We start from the raw sequence: 19,745 nt of genomic DNA, 5'->3' as shown, positions 1-19,745 counted from the left end.
ATCCACCCATGTCTACCACCTGGAGGTCTTGGTACTGACACACTTAGCCTGTCAAAGCAATTTTAACACAAGCATGTGCCCCTTGGGAGCCCATTGGTTATCCTACCACTGCTACAGGTATCACTCACATCATACGTGCTGTTCAGGGGCCAAAGGACCCACCCACCTGCCCAGCCATTGCTGCCACTGCCCAGCCAGCAGCCACCTGGAGGCCCAAGAATTGGCCTACTTGGCCCCAGTAACATTGGTGCTTGTGTACGCCACTGAGAGGCCCAAGGACAGGCATGCTTAGCATGCTGCCACCACCACTGGGACTCAAGGACAAGTTCACCTGGGGTCCTTATCCCAAGAAAACTGCACTACAGAGTACACTGACAACCATAGCCTGTGCCACTGAGGAAGTCGCAGACACTACTGACACTGTCTAGAGCCAAAGAAATCATACAAAGACCAAACTACTGCACATACTCAGAAACAAAGCTGAAGTGTCCTACCCAACCAGAAGCATAGATACATCTTCAAATAAACATCATTCCCTAAAAAAGCAAATCCGAAAAACCAGAAGAAGCAACTGTTACACTGGATGGCAGATACTAACATAAGAGCACAAGAAAAATAAAAAAGCAAGGGCATATGACACTTCCAAGGCAGAACCTTAGATTACCCTTTGCAACTTTGGGCTTATGTCTCATCCATGATAGATGGGCTGGTGCAGAAGACCTGGCAGTAGAGGACCCTCTTCCCTGTACTCAGCATGTTGGGTAGAGCAGTAAGTACTAGAAACAATACATCATGTTGTCTCTTGTGGGAACGAAGGAGATGTTCATGGCCAGAGGTGGTGAGCCTGGCAGACTTTGGTCACCCGACTTGCCTCAAGCTCTGTCTGGTTACCCCAAACATTGAAGAGACTAATTATGATCAATATAATCCATTGTTAGACTGCCAGAGGGCTCAGAATACTCTTTGTGAGACTCTGAGTTTGTCTACAAATGCTATAAAGGTTTTATTTTGTTTTAAAGCTAAACATTATATGAAGTATATATGATCTCACCTCATGGATAAGTAACACAAAAGCCTGTAAAGAGCAGATTTTGGATCCAGATTTGTTTGACTTTAAAACCCTCATTTGTTACCTCTTTCTTGTGTTGCCTCTACTTTGGTGAGAGAAGAGGTATCAGGTGGTCAAGCAGGACTTCTTTGAGGAGTGGTATAGGGTTCATGCTGAGTTTTGAAGACCTAGCAGAATTCTGAGAAGCAGAGAACACGGGAATGTGCATCTCATGTAAGGAAAGAAGCAGATGTTTCCACAGACACTGAAATGGTTTTCTAAAAATAAATTTGGGGAGAACAGTGAAGATTGTGTGTAATCTTTCTCCATCTGAGTGGGTGTCTTGAGCTGATGTCTTATGACTTTTTTAAAAGTATAATTAACAATTTTTGTGGGTACATAGTAGGTGTATATATTTATAGGATATATGAAATGTTTAGATATAGGCATGCAATGTGTAATAATCACATGATGGAAAATGAGGTATCTATCACCTCAAGCATTTATCCTTTGTGTTACAAGCAATCTAATTATAGTCTTTTAGTTATTTTAAAATGTCCTATTAAATTATTATTGACTATAGTCATCCTGTTGGGCTATCAAATGCTAGGGCATATTAATTCACTCTATTTTTGTACCCCTTAACCATCCCCACTTTCCCAGCCTCTGGTAACCATCATTCTACTCTCCGTCTCCATGGGTTCAACTGTTTTGATTTTTAGATCACACAAATAAGTGAGAACATGTGATGTTTGTCTTTCTGTGCCTGGCTTATTTTACTTAACTGTTGCATCCATGTTGCAAATGAGTTAATCTCATTCTTTTTTATGCCTAAGTAGTACTGCATTGTGCATAAGTATCACATTTTCTTTATCCATTCATCTGTTGATGGACACTTAGATTGTTTCCAGTTCTTGGCTATGGTGAATACAGCCACAACAAACATGAGAATGCAGATATCCTTTTGATATACTGATTTCTTTCTTTTGGGTATGTAACTAGCAATGAGATTGCCGGATCATATGGTAGCTCTATTTTTAATTTTTAGTTTTTGAAGAACCTCCAAACTGTTCTCCATGGTGGTTGTACTAATTTTTATTCCCACCAACAGTGTATGAGGATTCCTTTTTCTGCACTTCCTTGTTAGCATTTGTTATTGCCTGTCTTTTGCATAAAACCCATCATAACTAAGGTGAGATAATATCTCATTGTAGTTTTGATTTGCATTTCTCTGATGATCAATTATGTTGAGCACCTCTTCCTATGTCTGTTTGCCATTTGTATGTCTACTTTTGAGAAATATCTATATAAATCTTTTGTTCATTTTTAAATTGGATTATTAGAATTTTTCCTATAGAGTTGTCTGAGCTCCTGATATATTCTGCTTATTAATCTTTTGTCAGATGGGTAGTTTGGAAATATTTTCTCCCATTCTGTGGGTTATCTCTTCACTTTTGGATTATTTCTTTTGCTGTGCAGAAGCTTTTTAACTTGATGTAACCCAATTTGTCCATTTTTGCTTTGGTTGCCTGTGGTTGTAGTGTATTACTCAAGAAATCTTTGTCCAGACCAATGGCCTGGAGATTTTTCCCAATGTTTTCTTGTACTAGTTTCATAGTTTGAGGTCTAATATTTAATTCTTTAATCCATTTTGGTTGATTTTTATATATGTTGAGAGAAAAAGGTCTAGTTTCATTCACATATGGATATCCAATTTTCCCAGTATCATTTATTGAAGAGACTGTCTTTTCCGCAATGCATATTCCTAGCACCTTTCTTTAAAATCTAATCACATTTTATTTCTCACCAAATTGATATATCTGTTCCTTAAAGCAGAAAGTCCAAATAATGGAAGGAAAGTGCCCTGAGCAGTCAGACGACTGGATTCTTGGGCTGGCTGTGTGATCATGGGCAATTTATACAACTTCTCTGTTGTGGTATACCTTTGACACTCAAATTCGGTTCATCTGCTTCTCAGAGTGATGGACACCAAACAGGCCTCAAAATCCTTTTGTGGACTGACTGCTGGGGCTATTCATTGTATTGATTATAGTACATCAGCCTTGGTTGTGTAAAATAAATTAAGCCAATCAGGGCTACAAATGACAGAAATAGACTTTTCTAAAAGTTTTTCCATTATTTCAAAATCCTTACAAATAATCCTCCTCTTTTAAGTAGTTCATTAATTACTAAAAATAATGTTGGCCAGGCACAGTGGCTCACGCCTATAATACCAGCACTTTGGGAGGCTGAGGCAGGTGGATCATGAGGTCAGGAGATCGAGACCATCCTGGCTAACACTGTGAAACCCCATCTCTACTAAAAATACAAAAAAATTAGCCAGCCATGGTGGCGGGCGCCTGTAGTCCCAGCTACTCGGGAGGCTGAGGCAGGAGAATGGTGTGAACCCAGGAGTTGGAGCTGGCAGTGACCCAAGATCATGCTGCTGCACTCTAGCCTGGCCAACAGAGCGAGACTCCGTCTCCAAAAATAATAAAATAAAATAAAAATAAAACAAAACAAAACAAAATAAAATAAAAATAATGTTGGAGCAGTTAGTCATTGAAGGGTCTATTACTGAAACCACTGTTTATTTTAGAAACACCATTCTTAATCATTCAGGGTATAAAATTTTCTCTCAATTCTCTCAATGTGTGCTTTTATGTAGTCTCCTAAGTAGGCTCCTCCTTACCAACAGTAGAGGCTTCTTGGGTGGGGCAGTTTGAATAAATGACTGCTCTGAGAGTGTCTCCTTTTTCTTGGCTGTTTTTGCCCTCTCTCTCTAAAGATGGCAACTCTGGCCAAAGAGGCTTTATTAGCAATAGGTTAAGGTACTGCAGTGAAAAGGCAGGTAATTGCTGGAAGGCCTAAGCTTTGGGAAAGTTTCTGGCCACAGGAGGAAGTTCTGCTCCTTTTATTGCCTGTTTTAGGAGAATTGTTATGATCAGTGCAATGAATAGCTTTGGTTGTAGTAGAAAGCCAGGAAAAGTGTGTTCTAAATTAGAATCAGATGACTAAGGGTGAGTGAGTACACATTTTTCACCCACTTTCTTCATTGAGATGGAGCAGATTATACATATGGGTTTTGGAAAATCAAAATAATTTTTAGAAATTGGTCAAACCTCGGTATTTAAACAAGATCACATGACAGTTGTGGCTTAGAGAGCACGAATATAGCTAATTCTTGATTCCCTCAGAAATGAGTAGCTGCCTTTCTGGTTTCTGTGGATTATTTCTGCTATTGAATTCTCCCTGCCATCTCCTTATACTTGGGCTTTTGGGCCCTTTACTTGCTTATAACCTCCTCTACCAAAGAGGACTGGTAGCCAGGGCTGCGGGGAGGCAGGACAACAACCCCCAGTTAGAGATTTGGTTTCTAATGTTCAGTTCTGGCAAAAGATCTGTGGTAAAGGAGACAATGCTTGTAGCCAAAAAATGTGGTTTGGGGGCTGTCCATGTTGTCCTTCCTTCTCCTTCCTCCTTACCACATATAATCAGGAATTGGCTGTCTAGCAACTCTCCTACGCTCTAGGAAAAAGCAGTCTGAAGATGGATGGGGAGGGGGAAGAGGACTGCTTTCCCCACTTTCTTGATGTAGATTCCACTCTTAAGTGTGCAGTGTTCTCTCCACTGAGCTATTATCAGAGGACCTTCAGTTTTCCTCTTTCATAATTGCAATGCAAACAGCTGCAGGGAGAACACACTGAGATTTGGAGAGCTGTTGTGGTTTCACTGTAAAATGGTAGCTGTCTTAGGAGATGGGACCACAGTTTCCAGCACTAGCTTGTGGCTGAACTTTGGCTCTTTAGTTGTGAGTTATCAGTTTTTCTCTGACCAGAGGTGTTTTTCTATTCTCATTTCTGCCTATGAGAACTACTTTTCAAAAAAATAGAAATACATCTTCAGGTCTATGGGTACATTTAAGTGACTTGGGGGTCTGTGAGTAGATTGGTCATTGAGTCACAACTTTGAAGATTGTCTTTAAATATAGTGATAATGTTGATGATGACAACTATGATGATAAAGGTAAATTAAATCTACAATCCAAGCTAACCTCTTTGGAGCCTCCCATTAATTGGAAGTTATTGAGCCTGAGAGGGCAGATCATTGTTGGAGAGACTGTAGTGGATGGGGCCAGATAGCCTGCTTTGGCCACTAGCCATCTCTATGGCCTTGGGCAAGTTATTTAACCTTACTAAACCTCAATATTCTGGTTTGATAAATGGAGATAATAGTAGTGAGGATATTTACAGTGGACATTTGTCATTCTTTTTGGTTGTCCAGTGTGTGGACTCTCCCGCCTGTGACTCAGGAATGCGTTCACTATATAATGTCAGCTACTTGCTCTCCCAGCCTCCCTTATAATTATGGTGTGGGCATCTGCCCCAGAGCTGCAGTTAACAAGTGACTTCTCACAGTGGATGGTGGTAGAAGAATCAAGTTCAGGAGCAACAGTGGTGGCAGAGATGGCAGTCCCGGTGGTTAGCACTACGGGCTGTACTAGCCAATTCCTAGAGTAGCAATGGTCACCTCACCAAAATGGTTCAATTGTGTGATTTTTAGGTGGTGCTCCAGCCTGTAAAGCCTCAAAAGGGTTCTCCAGCCCTTCCGCAATCCTATAAGCTGCCTGATATCCTCCTTAAATCAGCTAAAATTGGTTTCTATAGCTGTCACTACAAGTCCCAATTGGTATAGTATCTCTGTGAGGTGAATATTAAATGAGATAATACAAGGAAAGTGTTTGGCACAGGGGCATAACACCTAGTAGATGCTCAAGGAATACTATGTTAATAATATTGATAGTATTCATAGTAAGAGCAACCAGAGGTTAGACTGAAAACAGACCTAAGGTGTTGTCAGCTTTGTAGGAAGAGTTTAAAGGTTAACTGCTGGATGGAATCTATCAATGTAATTTTGGTTATCGCAGAATTAACTGGACTTAGCCCAGCTCCCTTTTTTATTGATAAAGAAGGTTCAGGGACATTGGATAAATTACTCAGTGCCCACCAGCTAGTGAATGACAGAGATGACAGAGCCAAGCTGGAGGCTTTTGAACTCTCTGTTCTCTGCTCCACACACTGCTCCATGCTATTTCAATTAAGAATTTAACAAACATATATGTATGGCATGGATTAAGATCTGTGATGAACTAAGAAAGAACTACGGTTGGTACCTGGAATTGTTCAACGCCATCTCTCCTGATCATCATTGAACCTGGTGAAGCAGAACACGCACATGCCCAATTAGAGAACAGAGTAAAAAAGCACAGTGCATGCTGGGCCCTGTGGCTGAAAACCACAGACAGGACAGTCACTACGGCTAAAGTCAGGGAAGATCTCATGGGAAGGTGAGAATTGAAGCTGATGTGTGAAGTGACTTTTACCACCTAAATAAGGTGAGATTTATTTATTTTTAAAAAAATGTTAGGGCAAAACCAACGTTAGACATTTACTGTGGGTTTACTTGTTTGTTTTTGAGAGGGCATTAGGGTAGAACTTTTAAAAATACCATGGAAATTATAGGATATAAATAATAATGTGTAAATTTTAAAAAGTCTTAAAATCTCTGCTGAAAACATAGGGCTTTTTTTGATTCTTAACCATCTTTGGAAATTTAAGTCATACTCAATATGTTTAAAAGGTTAATAAAAATATCTTTATGGCATTTTTATATCATTTGGTGGCATTTTTGTTTTGTTTTGTTTTGTTTTTGAGATGGAATCTCACTCTGTCACCCAGGTTGGATTTCAGTGGCACAATCTCAGCTAACTGCAACTCCACCTCCTGGATTCAAGCGATTCTCCTGCCTCAGCCTCCTGAGTAGCTGGTATTACAGGTGCCCACCACCACACCTGCCTAATTTTTGTATTTTTAGTAGAGATGGGGTTTCTCCATGTTGGCCAGGCTGGTTTTGAACTCCTGGCCTCAAGTGATCCACCTGCCTCAGCTTCTCAAAGTGCTGGGATTACAGGTATAAGTCATCTCATCCAGACTCATTTGGTGTTTTTAAAGCACATTTATGGGCATGACCTTTGATGACAGTGACAACAATGAGACTTGGGTAGAAACTTTTTAAATTTAAAGAGGAGAAAACTGAAGCTTGGAAGGCTTAAATGGCTTGTTTACATCATAAAATTGGTTTATTTAACAAAATTAAGTTCAGATTTCTTGACTTTGGGTCTACAAATTTATTTGCTAAGAAAAAAAAGTCCATGTGTCAAAAAGCAACTTTAGAAACATTGCATATTGTCCTAATAGCCTCCAACTTTAGTTTGCTTGGATATGCTTCTCTCTGTATCTCAAAACTGCTTTACCTGTGAATATAAAGGAATTTCTACACCATTGCCAATTCTGGATTGTCTAAATTGTGTTTGTAAACTTCATCTATTGGGTTTCTGATTGCTGAGGACTCCAGGCTGTAGCGACGTCATGAACCGATCTTACAGGGACTCAAGATGCTTGCTGATCCTGACAGTTCCTTCTGGAATACACTTCCATAGGTATTTGAAGATTTTTGTTTTGTTTTGTTTTTTTTAAAGCTAGATAATCCCACATTTAGAATTTTTCTCAAGGGAGACATTGACATATTCCAGTCTGTCAAAAGGTAAAGAAAATTATTTTCTTCTTGCTAGCTAAAGAAGATAATGAAAAGAGGAATCGAAACTTGAAATCTCTGATCCATAGGTAGATGAAGAGAGGAATCTAAAATTTGAAATCTCCAATCCATAGGTAGAAAGTATCAAAAATCACACTTCTGGGTTGTTTTGATTTATTTGTCCTAAGAAGTTATCCTCCCCTTCCCTCCCCTCTTTCTCCCTCCCCTCTCCTCCCCTCCCCTCCATTTCCTTCCCTCCCTCCTTTCCTTCCTTCCTTCCTTCCTTCCTTCTTCCTCTTTTTCTTTCTTTCTCTCTCTCTTTCACAAATAAGACTCTCCTTAGCTGGAAACTATATCCTGCTATGAAATTTTGTGTTCGTCCAGTTTTCATTTTACCTGAATTTTCAGCAGTATTGAACACTATAGCCCCACTCCTGTCATCCACACGTTTTTGAAACACTGTTTTCTTCTGGCTTTCACCCTCTACTGGTCTTTCAACTAAATTTTCTCTCTGTTCTTCCTTAATTCCCTTTCAGACTCATGCTACTCTATATGATCATTAAATATCAGAATTCCCAAAAACTCATTCCTGGGCCCTGTCCTCTTCTTGCTCTGTACTTCTTCCTCAGGCAAACTCTATGATCAGGATTGAATTCCTGCCCACGTGGCTATGACTTGGAAATGTGTATCTCCAGTCCAGGTCTCTCCTTTGAATACCAGGTCAAGCCTGTCCTCATGTATCCACTTAGTCATCTCAAAAACATCTTAAATTCAACATGAACCAAACAAATTCATCATGTTCCCTCTACTAACCCTGACCAACATTCACTATTACCAAATCTCAGTGAACATAATGGCATCCTGCATTTGCAGCAACTTGGGCATCATTCTCTCTCAGATCCTGTATCTGATCCATCAGCAGTTGTGATGTTTCCCATATCCATCTACTTATCTCCATTTCTGCTGTCACCACTGGCCTTGACTTCCATTGCTTTTCACCTGGATGGTTGCTGGAGCCTCCTCACAGCTCTGCCTACATCTTTTCAGCATTCTTCCACCATCACAGGTAAACAGTGTAGTTCAAGTTGTGATGATATTGACATAAACAGCCTCCAATATACTCAATCCAGGCACCTAGTAAATATTTGTTGGCTGTTGTATTTCTCCTGTAAGGTGGGATGCTTATGGTCTGGGATCTGAAATAGGAAAAGATCATCATATGATCATTACCTCTAACTTCAGTCTCTGTCTTCCCCTCCTTCAAACCTCAGAGCAAAGGCCAGAGAAATCATGTTTTTCCAACAATATCAGGGACAAAATAAGCTGAAAGAAATAGTTTTGAGAACAGACTGAAATAATCAGTGATACATAATTTCAATCTTAGCTCAAAAGATTGGGGGAGAAGGAGAAGAACAATTACAGGAGTTTTCATCAAAATATACAAATACAAATAAAGACACACACAATTATGGGTGTACTTATGCACACCAATAATACACACACACACACACACACACACATATATGCATACCTTGTACCCAGTGCCTCATCCATGCTGGTACATAGTAAATGAATGTTGAACAAATGAATGAAACAAAGCCAGCTCCTTATCAGGTTTGGGTAAAACATTGGCTGCTTGTTTTTGTAGGTCACCAGAAAATGAACCGAAAACAAAATAAATTTACTAGTTAAGATGCATTCTTAAATAATTTTTTCAAAATTATTCTAAAAATAATTTAACCCCCAAAGTTCTTAGAACCGAATAAGACTACATGTCTTTAATTCCTTTTTTTTTTTCTGGGATGGAGTCTCACTTTGTCACCCAGGCTGGAGTGCCGTGGTTCCATCTCGGCTCACTGCAAGCTCCGCCTCCCAGGTTCACGCCATTCTCCTGCCTCAGCCTCCCGAGTAGCTGGTACTACAGTCGCCCACCACCATGCCCGGCTAATTTTTTGTATTTTTAGTAGAGACGGGGTTTCACCATGTTAACCAGGATGGTCTCGATCTCCTGACCTCGTGATCTGCCCACCTCGGCCTCCCAAAGTGCTGGGATTACAGGCGAGAGCCACCGCGCCCGGCCTTTTAATTCTTTTACTTGACTCTATCCTATAGTTATACTCTCTCTAGTACTTCTGTTGTGATCCTCAGAGGTAAGTGTCCCATTTTCCCACATATAGACTAGGAAACTGAGGCATATGTAAAAGTAACTTCAGAAAAAGGCACATAATTGTACAACAGAATTTCCCTTAAAGTATGATTTTCCATACTACTAATGTCCCCCTGAGTCAATAATTTTTTAAACCTATGCAGTAAACATTCAATTTTCTTAAGAGTTCAATTCTTCCTAAATTGATCTACAGATTCAATATATTCCGAATCAAAGGGTCAGCATGCTAGTTTTTAGAAATTCAGACGCTAGTTATAAAACAAATATGAAAATGCAAATTATTAAAAAGAAGAACAAAGTTGATGGTCTATGTTACCCAATTTCAAGACTTGATATAGCGTTAAATAATCAAGACTGTGTGTAGTGGTGGAAGGGTAGATACATAGATGCATGGAACAGAAAAACCCAGAAATAGGCTCTTATATTTATGATCAGTTGATTTTTCACAATGATGGAAATTTGATGGGGAAAAGAAAGTGTTTTCAACAAGTGATGGTGGAGCAACTCGATGTTTGTAAAGAAACAATGAACCTTGATTCTTACCTCAGATCATACAAAATGAATGTTGCATTCATTCAAGAGTTAATGAGTGTGCCAGATGAGAGGGGGTCCCCGGATAATCTCCAACAAGCCTGCGCACTGGGAGGAGTGCACACAGGGTTGGAACCTTGGGAAGTTTGCACCATTTGCTGCGGGAAAGAGCTTGGCCCCTCCTTTTCCTGTATGGAACCTGCGATTCAAGCTGCTTGTGGCAAGCACTCTAGCAGGGACTCTGTCCTTGGGAGAGTCCTTATTTCCCCCTTTTCTTCCTTTTCACCTAATAAAACCCTGTCCTACTCATCATTCAAATTGTCTGCGAGCCTGAATTTTCGTGGCCGTGGGACAAAGAACCTCATCTTTAGCTGAACTAACGAAAAGTCCTGCAAAAGGATTTGCTAAGCACAAGCAAAAATGGGTGGTAAATGTAAATTTAAGAACCAAAGGATAAAAATTCTAGAAGAAAACATAGGAGAAAATCTCTATGTTCCCGAAGAAGGCAAAGAGTTCTTAAATGGCCAAATCATGAACCATTAAAGAAATAATGATAAAATGGACTTTATCAAAATTAAAATATTTTACTCTTCAAAAGACACCCTTAGAAAAATAAAAAGGCAAGCCATGGAATTGGAGAAAATTGTTGCAATGCTATGTGTTAGTTATCTATTGCTCTATAAAAAATTACCCACAAAACTTAGAAACTTGAAACAACAAATGATTATTATCTCAGTTTCTGTGGGCCAAAATCTGGGAACTGGCAATTAAGCTGTTGGCTGGGATAAAGTCATCTAAAGACTGAATTTGGGGAAGATCTGCTTTCAGGCCCTCTTATGTGGCTACTGGTAGAAGATCCAGAAGATTACCTCAGTTTCTGGACACACGAGCCTCTCCACAGGCCTCTTGTCTGTCCTCAGGACATGGCAGCTCCCTTCTCCTTGAGTGAGTAGCTGAAGAGAGAGAAGTGAGTGAGTGCACTAAAGATAGCAGCTGTGGTCATTTTGTGACCAAGTCGCTGGAGCAACATCCCATAAGTCTGTGATGTTCTATTTGTTAGAAGTGAGTCCTTAAATCCAGCCCATACACAAGGGAAGCTGAATTAAGCTCCACCTCTTGAGTGGACGAGTATCCAATAATTTGTAGACATAACTATAAAACCACCAGAGTATATAGCTTACAAAAACTGTTTTTATACAGAATAGACAGAGAACACTACAACTCCTTAATAAGCAAAATTCTATGAAAATGAGTAAAATTGTGGAATAGACACTTTCAAAGGAAGATATTCTTATGTTTAATAAACACAAGAAAACATGCTCAACATTCCTGGTCATCGGGGAAATGTAAATGAAAACCACTATATGTCTACCAGAATGATTAAAATTAAAAAGACTGAAAACTTGACTCCCTCTCAAAAAAAAAAAAATGGGGGTGGAGGAGAAACTAAAAAATAATTTTTCATCTTTAAAACTGTTGAATGTCACTTTGTATGAGTATGTTCACCATTTGCTTAACTTGTGAGTTGCTGAGGCATTTGAATAACCTGATTCACAATGCTTTTGTCTGTGAAATGTATATATTTGGCAGAGTTGTAATCAGGCAGGAGAGGGAGAGAGGGTTTGTCATGGTGCATTAGGCCATCTCTGAGGTTCCTCCCAGGTGTTGCATAATTCTGTCTTCTGTCCCTATGTGGACAAGAGCCCCGGCCTTGTAATTCAACAGACCTGCATTCAATTCCAGCTCAGCTATTTCTAGCAGTGTGACCCTGGGCCAGTTACTAAGTTTCAGTTTCATCAGAGGTAAAATAAGGATAATATACTTACATAGAAATGAGCTGTCATATAAAACACTCAGCACACAAAGAAGAAGATACAGAAAAGGTATTTGATAGGTATTCAGCTTTTCCCCTTCCTTTTTCAGAAAAATCTTAACACTACTATGTTTGAAATTATGGGTTCTAAGAAAATTAGTAATTTTCAGGAGCATTAAAATATCAGCAAAATATATATCTCTTGCCTATATAGGCAAAGTATAAGTCGCAAACTGTTTAATAAAGATACATCTAAAGAGGAAAGTAAAATAAGAATTAAATCTTTCCTTTGTTTTGAATCAGTACTTTAAATTCCAAAGACACAAGTTACTGCTTCAAAATGCATTGAAACTGCACTGCAAGTAATTTTTTATATATAATCACATTATTAACAGCATAATTTGAATAATGGAAGCTGTAGGACAGCAGAGGATTAGGGCCTTAATCCACAAAACTATATAAGAAAATATAAAGCACACACCCATTGCTGGGCTCAAAATAAAACAGAAGTTCAGTGACAGTTACACTATCCATTTAACCTCCATTGATGTTTCCAGTTAAAAAAAAAACCAAATTGATAAATATTATCTATGCCTTTCCTGTTGTAAAGTAAATATGAACTGTGTGATGTTCGTATTGGAAAAGTAAGTATTATATGTAATGTGAAAATGCAATGAAAATAATTTAAAAACAGAAAGTTATCTTCCTGCCTTATTTAAAAGAGTCAAGAAAAGAGGGTAATTTGCTTGTGTGTGTTTAAATTCTTTTGTTTTTATTGCAGTCTGTTGACTATTTTACTCATGAATTTGAAATGCTAATTAGGAATGTTGTTTTTTCATCTCATCAGTCAGAGGGATGCAGTCAGAAGCTTGTTGTTGCTAGCTGGTGCAACAGCTTATTGTTGGTTCTAGGAAGGCACTTTTAAACTAAGTAGGAGTAAATGTTCCTTAAAGGCAAATTCAGCTTTCACCAAATAATGTAATTAAGGAAGTGAATATTGAATGCCTACTGTGTTCAGTTTGTGACTGACTTGATGTCTCCCTGTTTCTGCCCCATCCGCCACTTCTTTTTCATGTCATTTCCTTTTACACTTTTTCTTTTTAAATTGCATGCTCCTTGCTGGTAGGAGTTGGTGCTTACATTGCCAATAGATACCTGCACCTGTGCATGCTCTATGCACCAGTGGCTTTTGGTATGGAGTGACAGCTGGCTAGAAGTCTGATTCCCTTTCATATAGCATATTTGAAATATATTGGGTCTCATGTCTTCTTATACCTCTCCTTCCCATCTAGACAGGTGAGAGATACCAGAAATGAATGCAGGTAGAGTTTAGGACCCTGCCTAGGGCACACAAACAGGTAGTAAATACTTGTCATTCAAGGCTCCAACTGCTTAGAATTTCCTCTGCTTATGGGCACAACCATAGTGGTGAATGCCAATGCGCCAGAGGCCTCTTGTAGGTTTCAGGGAGCTGTTTCTCCCTGAGTTCAGAGCAGAAAAAAATGCATGTTCAAACTAAACCACCTTTGCCCTTTATAGCTTTTCCAACAGAGTGAATGTAAGTTATATCCTGGCTCAATCACCTGAAACACTGAGAAGGAATTCAGCGGCTTAGCTCCACAAAGATGTAAATTTCCCTTTCTGAGGTTGAAAATGGAGTGGCGAGGCTAGAAATTTGAGCTTTGTGATGTTTGCCTCAACTTCTAAGAAACATGCAATGAGCTGGGCGCAGTGGCTCATGCTTGTAATCCCAGCACTTTGGGAGGCCAAGGTGGGCGGATCGCTTGAGGTCAGGAGTTGAAGATCAGCCTGGGTGACATGGCAAGACCTCGTCTCTACAAAAACTACAAAAAATCAGCCGGGCATGGTGGTGCACGCCAGTGGTTCCAGCTACTTTGGAGGCTGAGGTGGGAGGATGGCTTGAGTACAGAAGGCAGAGGTTGCTGTGAGCTGGGGTCATACCACCACTGCACTCCAATGTGGGCAACAGAGCAAGACCCTGTCTCAAAACAAAAAAAAAGAAACATGCAATATACTCTGTGTAGATAGAAAGCTGAATATCTTGTTTTGTCTGGGATGGCTTAAGTGTGGAATTGCCTGGAAATGAGAGAGGTAGACCAAGTGACACCCTCACATTCTCCTAGGAGCCTTTTATTTACGAGTCCTTGGCAGGATATTCTAGCTTCTCTCCAAATTGTCTCCAAACTGTCTGCCCAAATTCACAAACCTGGTTCTCCCATGTAAAATTTCTATTTCTGTCAACCGATATTTTAATAATAGTTCTTCTTCAATCCCTTTATCCTCTGTATGATTTATTTATTTGTTCAACAAATATTTATTGGATTTCCTGCTTCGGGGAGTTTACATTCTAGTGGAAGAAAGAAAAAATAACTAAGATAAATAATTAAAATATAAAGTAGATTAGGTAGTGACAAATACTGAAGAGAAAATCTAAAGCAGGAAGCGGTAATATGAAATTTTAGGGGGTGGCAAGGACTGACATTTTGGATAAGGTAGCCACTGAGAGGGTGGTGTTGAGTAAAGATCTGGAGAAAGTGAGGGATGAGCTGTATGTTTATCTAGGGGGAAGCATCTCAGTCAGGGGAACAGCACGTGAAGTGCTGCAGGGAAGTCCCTGCAGTGAAGATATACCGTTTTGTCTCCGTGCCTTTGCCCTCTTCACACTCCTGTCCTGTTACACCCTTCTCTTCCAAATTGTACTTCCTTCATGGTCTCTTTCATGAAGACTTCAAAATCTCTTCTCTCTCTTTCTCTCTCTCCTTCCCTCACTTTTTTTTTTTTTTCATAAGGGCTTTGTTATTCAGTATGGGATCTCTTCCCACTCCAGATTCTTGAAGTATGCTTTTGATTTGTACTGATCCTGTAAGGCTTAGGATAGACTGTCTTCTTAATTTTGTCATCTGTTTGTGTTTACGCCTGTATCTGTCTAATCAAATATCTGTAACCCATGAAGAACTGGGGCCATGTGCATCCTGAAAAGGACAACAGAGAGCAGGGGTTCAACATGTTTCTTGATACCATTGCTGCTTTTAAACTGTTAAGGATATGGGGTTTCATCTCACATCTAGAATTAACGGTTGTGTTACATTTGGTAAATAGCCTCTTTTAGGTTTTCAGAAGTGTGTCCAAAGGTCTTAGATCATTCCCTTGATAATGCCCCCCTCTTTTATTTTCTGGCAAATTTTAAACAATGATTAGAAGCTTAAATCTAGAAAATTTCACCCCGGGAACAATTTTGAGCCAACTGTGACTTTCTTTTTTTTTTTTTTTTTTTTTTTTTTTTTGTTGAGACGGAGTCTCGCTCTGTCACCCAGGCTGGAGTGCAGTGGCCGGATCTCAGCTCACTGCAAGCTCCGCCTCCCGGGTTTACGCCATTCTCTCGCCTCAGCCTCCCGAGTAGCTGGGACTACAGGCGCCCGCCATCTCGCCCGGCTAATTTTTTGTATTTTTTTTAGTAGAGACGGGGTTTCACCGTGTTAGCCAGGGTGGTCTCGATCTCCTGACCTCGTGATCCGCCCGTCTCGGCCTCCCAAAGTGCTGGGATTACAGGCTTGAGCCACCGCGCCCGGCCCAACTGTGACTTTCTAGAGCAATCCTTTGAAAAAAATTCTGAAGTTTTTTAATATGGCAGGTTTTTGGTAAATCAGTATGCCACTGGGATTTGTTTTTCAGTTTAACATTTTACTCTTCCTTGATATATTAATATCTATTCCTCTCTCTCTATATATATGTATACACACACATACATAGATGCATATATTTTAATGTATTTTATGTGTGTGTATTATTATATGTGTTATGACATAATATGTATTATAACAAATTACATTGGAATAATAATAGTGGCATAATAGTATTAAAATTAGCTACAAACAGATTGAATTCAATCATCAGGCAAGGACTGTTAGATGCACTATTAAACTATGCAAGCTACTATAATGAAATACTAGATGTATTTTTGATAGTTTCATATTATTCTTAGCAAAAGAGAAACTTAAGTTTAAGAAAAAATCTTTTTTTTAGTTTAAGACGTAGATGTTTGATGGTTAAAGACTCAAGTCTGGGCTTCTCATGTCTTCAGTTTCAGATCTTTTCTTTCATGACAGCCATTGTTGCCACTTACTCCTCCATGTGACCTTTGTGAATGATCTTTTTGGGGCGAACCCTCTGATCACTGTGGCTTTGAGCTAAACATCCATCAGGAGAACCCCTTTCCACAGCCATGATAGGAAAATCCTATTGGGACTTTCAAAATTTTGTGCCATAGAGAGTTACTAAAAAAAAATCTTGGCCGGCGCGGTGGCTCAAGCCTGTAATCCCAGCACTTGGGAGGCCGAGACGGGCGGATCACGAGGTCAGGAGATCGAGACCATCCTGGCTAACATGGTGAAACCCCGTCTCTACTAAAAATACAAAAAACTAGCCGGGCGAGGTGGCGGGCGCCTGTAGTCCCAGCTACTCGGAGGCTGAGGCAGGAGAATGGCGTGAACCCGGGAGGCGGAGCTTGCAGTGAGCCGAGGTTGCGCCACTGCACTCCAGTCTGGGCGACAGAGCGAGACTCCGCCTCAAAAAAAAAAAAAAAAAAATCTTTGGATAGATAAAGACATTTTCCGTTAAATGATTCCCAGGATTGAATGCCCAGTTGAAGCTATCTCAGTGATGTCATGTGAGGAAATGAAGCATATCAAGCTCAACTATGTGCTTAGGATTGCTTCATTGTTTCTACATTGGATTCCTGGAGCATTATCTCACACCAACTATTATCACTTCATTACGACTTCATTTGTCCCTCTAGTTACCTCTTAACCTTGTCTTTTGCCTTCCCTGCAGTGAGGGGGTGCACTGGTCTTATTAAATTCATTCATTCATTTAACCAATATTTATTTGCACTTATGATATGCACTGGGGCTATGATGAAGATGAAATGACAGTTTCTGCTCTTAAAGACTCATAGGCTGCAGGAGAGACAGGCAGGTAATTCCAATGCAATATCAGGGCCACTGTGATGAAGGAGATATGACTAATGAAAGCAGAAAGAAAAGAATGCTGTATGCCTGTGTAGGGGGCACCCAGGGAAGGCTTCCCCAAGGAAGCAGTGGTTTAGTGAAAACTAAAAGTAACTAGGAATTTTCCAAGTGAGAGAAACTTTGGATGATAGGAAATTTCCTTCTAGGAATTATGGGCTGGCTTATTCAAGGAATAATGAGCTGTTTGGGATGGCTGAGGCTTAGCATGTGGGAAAGAATAGTAGAAGATGAAGCAGGATGAGTGGGTAGATACTCCTTTTGAATGGCATAGTATGTTTAGATTTTATCTTACAGGGAACATGAATAATGGAAAAATTTTAAGGAGGATAATGGCAAGAATGTATTTGCATAGGAGAGATAATTATTTTACCATTTGGAAGATGGATTTTTAGGAAAGGGTGAGACTAGAGGCCAATTAATAGATGACTGATAACAGTAAGTGCTGCAGTCAGATTAAAATCCAGATGTCCTGGCTCCAAATCAGAAGGTCTCAACCACTATCTAGGTTGCCTTTCTTGTGCAGAGTTCATGAATAGAGTTCAGGAGGCAGTCTACTTGGGTTCAAAACCCTGTTCTGCCCCTTAGGGATGGTGAAATTATTGAAGGATCACTTAATCTTTCTTTGTTTCAGTCTCCTCATTTGCATAATGGGGAGAATACAAATATATACAACACCATGATATGTGTGTGTGTGTGTGTATGCAAGCATATATATATATATATATATATGAAGATTAAGTGGAAAAATATTTATAAAGTTCTAATAATTGTGCTTGGCAAATAGCAAACACTGTGTAAATGTTGGCAGTGATGATGACGATGCTGGTGGTGATGGTGATGATGATGATGATGATGATGATGTAGGCAACTTTGTCCCACAGCAGGTCCTAATGGAGGGAACTCAACTGGATGTCCATTCCTGGAAACTGTTAGAACTGATCAGTTACTCTGGATAGGAAAGAGAAGTTATTTCTCAAATTCTCACTATGACCTTCACAGTCTATTGGCAGTGAGGTTTTCAGTGAGTTTCCAGATCTAGGCCCACTCATATCTAGAAGCAAGTTGAGCTTTCTCAAAAGGCAATACAAATGATTGCTTGACTATCTCCTGTTGTAGGATTCTCAAACACTGGAGTGCATCAAAAACACCTGAAGAGTTTGTTTAAACAGATTTCTGCGTTCCAACTCCAGAATTTGTGATTCAATAGGTCCAGAGTAGGGTCCAAGAATTTACTATTCTAACGTGTTTGAGGGTGACACTGATGCTGCTGGTCCTGTCTGGGGTCCATACATGGAGGACTCCTGCTCTGTTATGTGCTCTACTACCTTGCCTTAAAGAAACTGAATAAGACTCAGTGTTCCTGGCTTCCTGCTGCCTCCCAAACCATCTGCTGAACAACCCCTGATTTCCTCACTGTTTCAGATGCACTGGCTCTGCAGGCTTCCAGGGTGTGTGTGCTGCATGGATCTCTTCTCATCTGTATAACCTCATCCATATAACTAAGAGATTGAACCAAATCCCCAGGCGGACTGAATAAGAAATCAGAGTTAAGGCCCCCATGGGAGAGGTGAGTCCATCAGAAGCCAATCTCGTGTGATCCTACCATTCATTTCTCTATTGCCCCATTGGAATCACTTGTTGTTGAAGTGTCTATGGCTCTGTGTTTGTGAAGAAAACAGGCAACCCTCTCTGATATTTTCAGTTGTGATTTTGATTTTCCATCCCATAGTTAACTAGTTTGAAGGAGCACAAACCAAAGGTCGTCACCATCACTAATCTTTGCAATGATTAACTAATTAACATAATGATTGCAAAATGAACTATTTTCACAACTCAGTGATTCTGATAACTGTGGTTAGCTTGGGTATTGTGTGTGTGCGTGTGTGTGTGTGTGTGTGTGTGTGTGTGTGAGATTCTCTAACTCTGATTTCCAGGATTGGCTCCTGTCACTTGGCACACTTGCTGACTGTACCTGTTTGCAACATTGGGCTACAGGAGGAGCCCTGGAATGGAAGCCTGATGAAAATGACTGGGTAATTCTTAGGATGAAATAGGAGAAGAAATGTAAGACATTTGGGGTTGGCAAGCAGACTCCCTACCAGTTTTGAGATGGGGCAGGTAGGATTTCAATGGCATGTTACATAACCACCCTCTAAAGGGACAGAATGCACATTTCAGTGGCAGAAAAAGAAAAGCACTCTGTTCTACTATGGTTAATTGTTATTAATAATTTAAATGTTGCTTTATCATGTTACATATATCTGCTTACATCTAATGACTTACATAAAAAACATCCTTAGATCCTAGATTTTTGGACTAAGTAACTTTTTTTTTTAAAGGCATAAAAGCTCTAATTGAATCCTAGCAAATATTTTTTCATTGGGATTTATTAGAATGTCTCTTTTAGAAGTTTTCAAATATATTAGACTAATAAAAATAAATGTTAATCTTAGCAACATATTGGTGATAGCGGCAGACCATCTGTATTTAGTAGTGGCAAATACCAAGTTCCTACTAGGTCAAGGTATAGCACTAGGTCGTGTG

At 39.7% G+C, this 19,745-nt stretch overlaps 1 long non-coding RNA gene across 2 annotated transcripts in view; it reads left to right on the top strand.

Annotated features, from left to right (window-relative positions):
* The window catches only part of LOC117090239, a 164,555-nt gene extending 145,087 nt beyond the window's left edge, over window positions 1-19,468 (top strand). For both annotated transcript variants that reach the window (XR_004439941.1, XR_004439942.1), the window contains one exon: window positions 18,624-19,468. This is a non-coding gene — a long non-coding RNA (uncharacterized LOC117090239). The remainder of the gene's footprint in view (window positions 1-18,623) is intronic.
* The last annotated feature ends 277 nt before the right edge of the window (window positions 19,469-19,745 follow it).

Source organism: Trachypithecus francoisi, unplaced genomic scaffold (assembly GCF_009764315.1).
Source record: "Trachypithecus francoisi isolate TF-2019V2 unplaced genomic scaffold, Tfra_2.0 Lachesis_group11, whole genome shotgun sequence".
In the NCBI taxonomy this organism is placed as follows: domain Eukaryota; kingdom Metazoa; phylum Chordata; class Mammalia; order Primates; family Cercopithecidae; genus Trachypithecus; species Trachypithecus francoisi.
The sequence above is the reverse complement of the archived record's forward strand: the minus strand, read 5'-3'. Positions and strand labels throughout refer to the sequence as shown.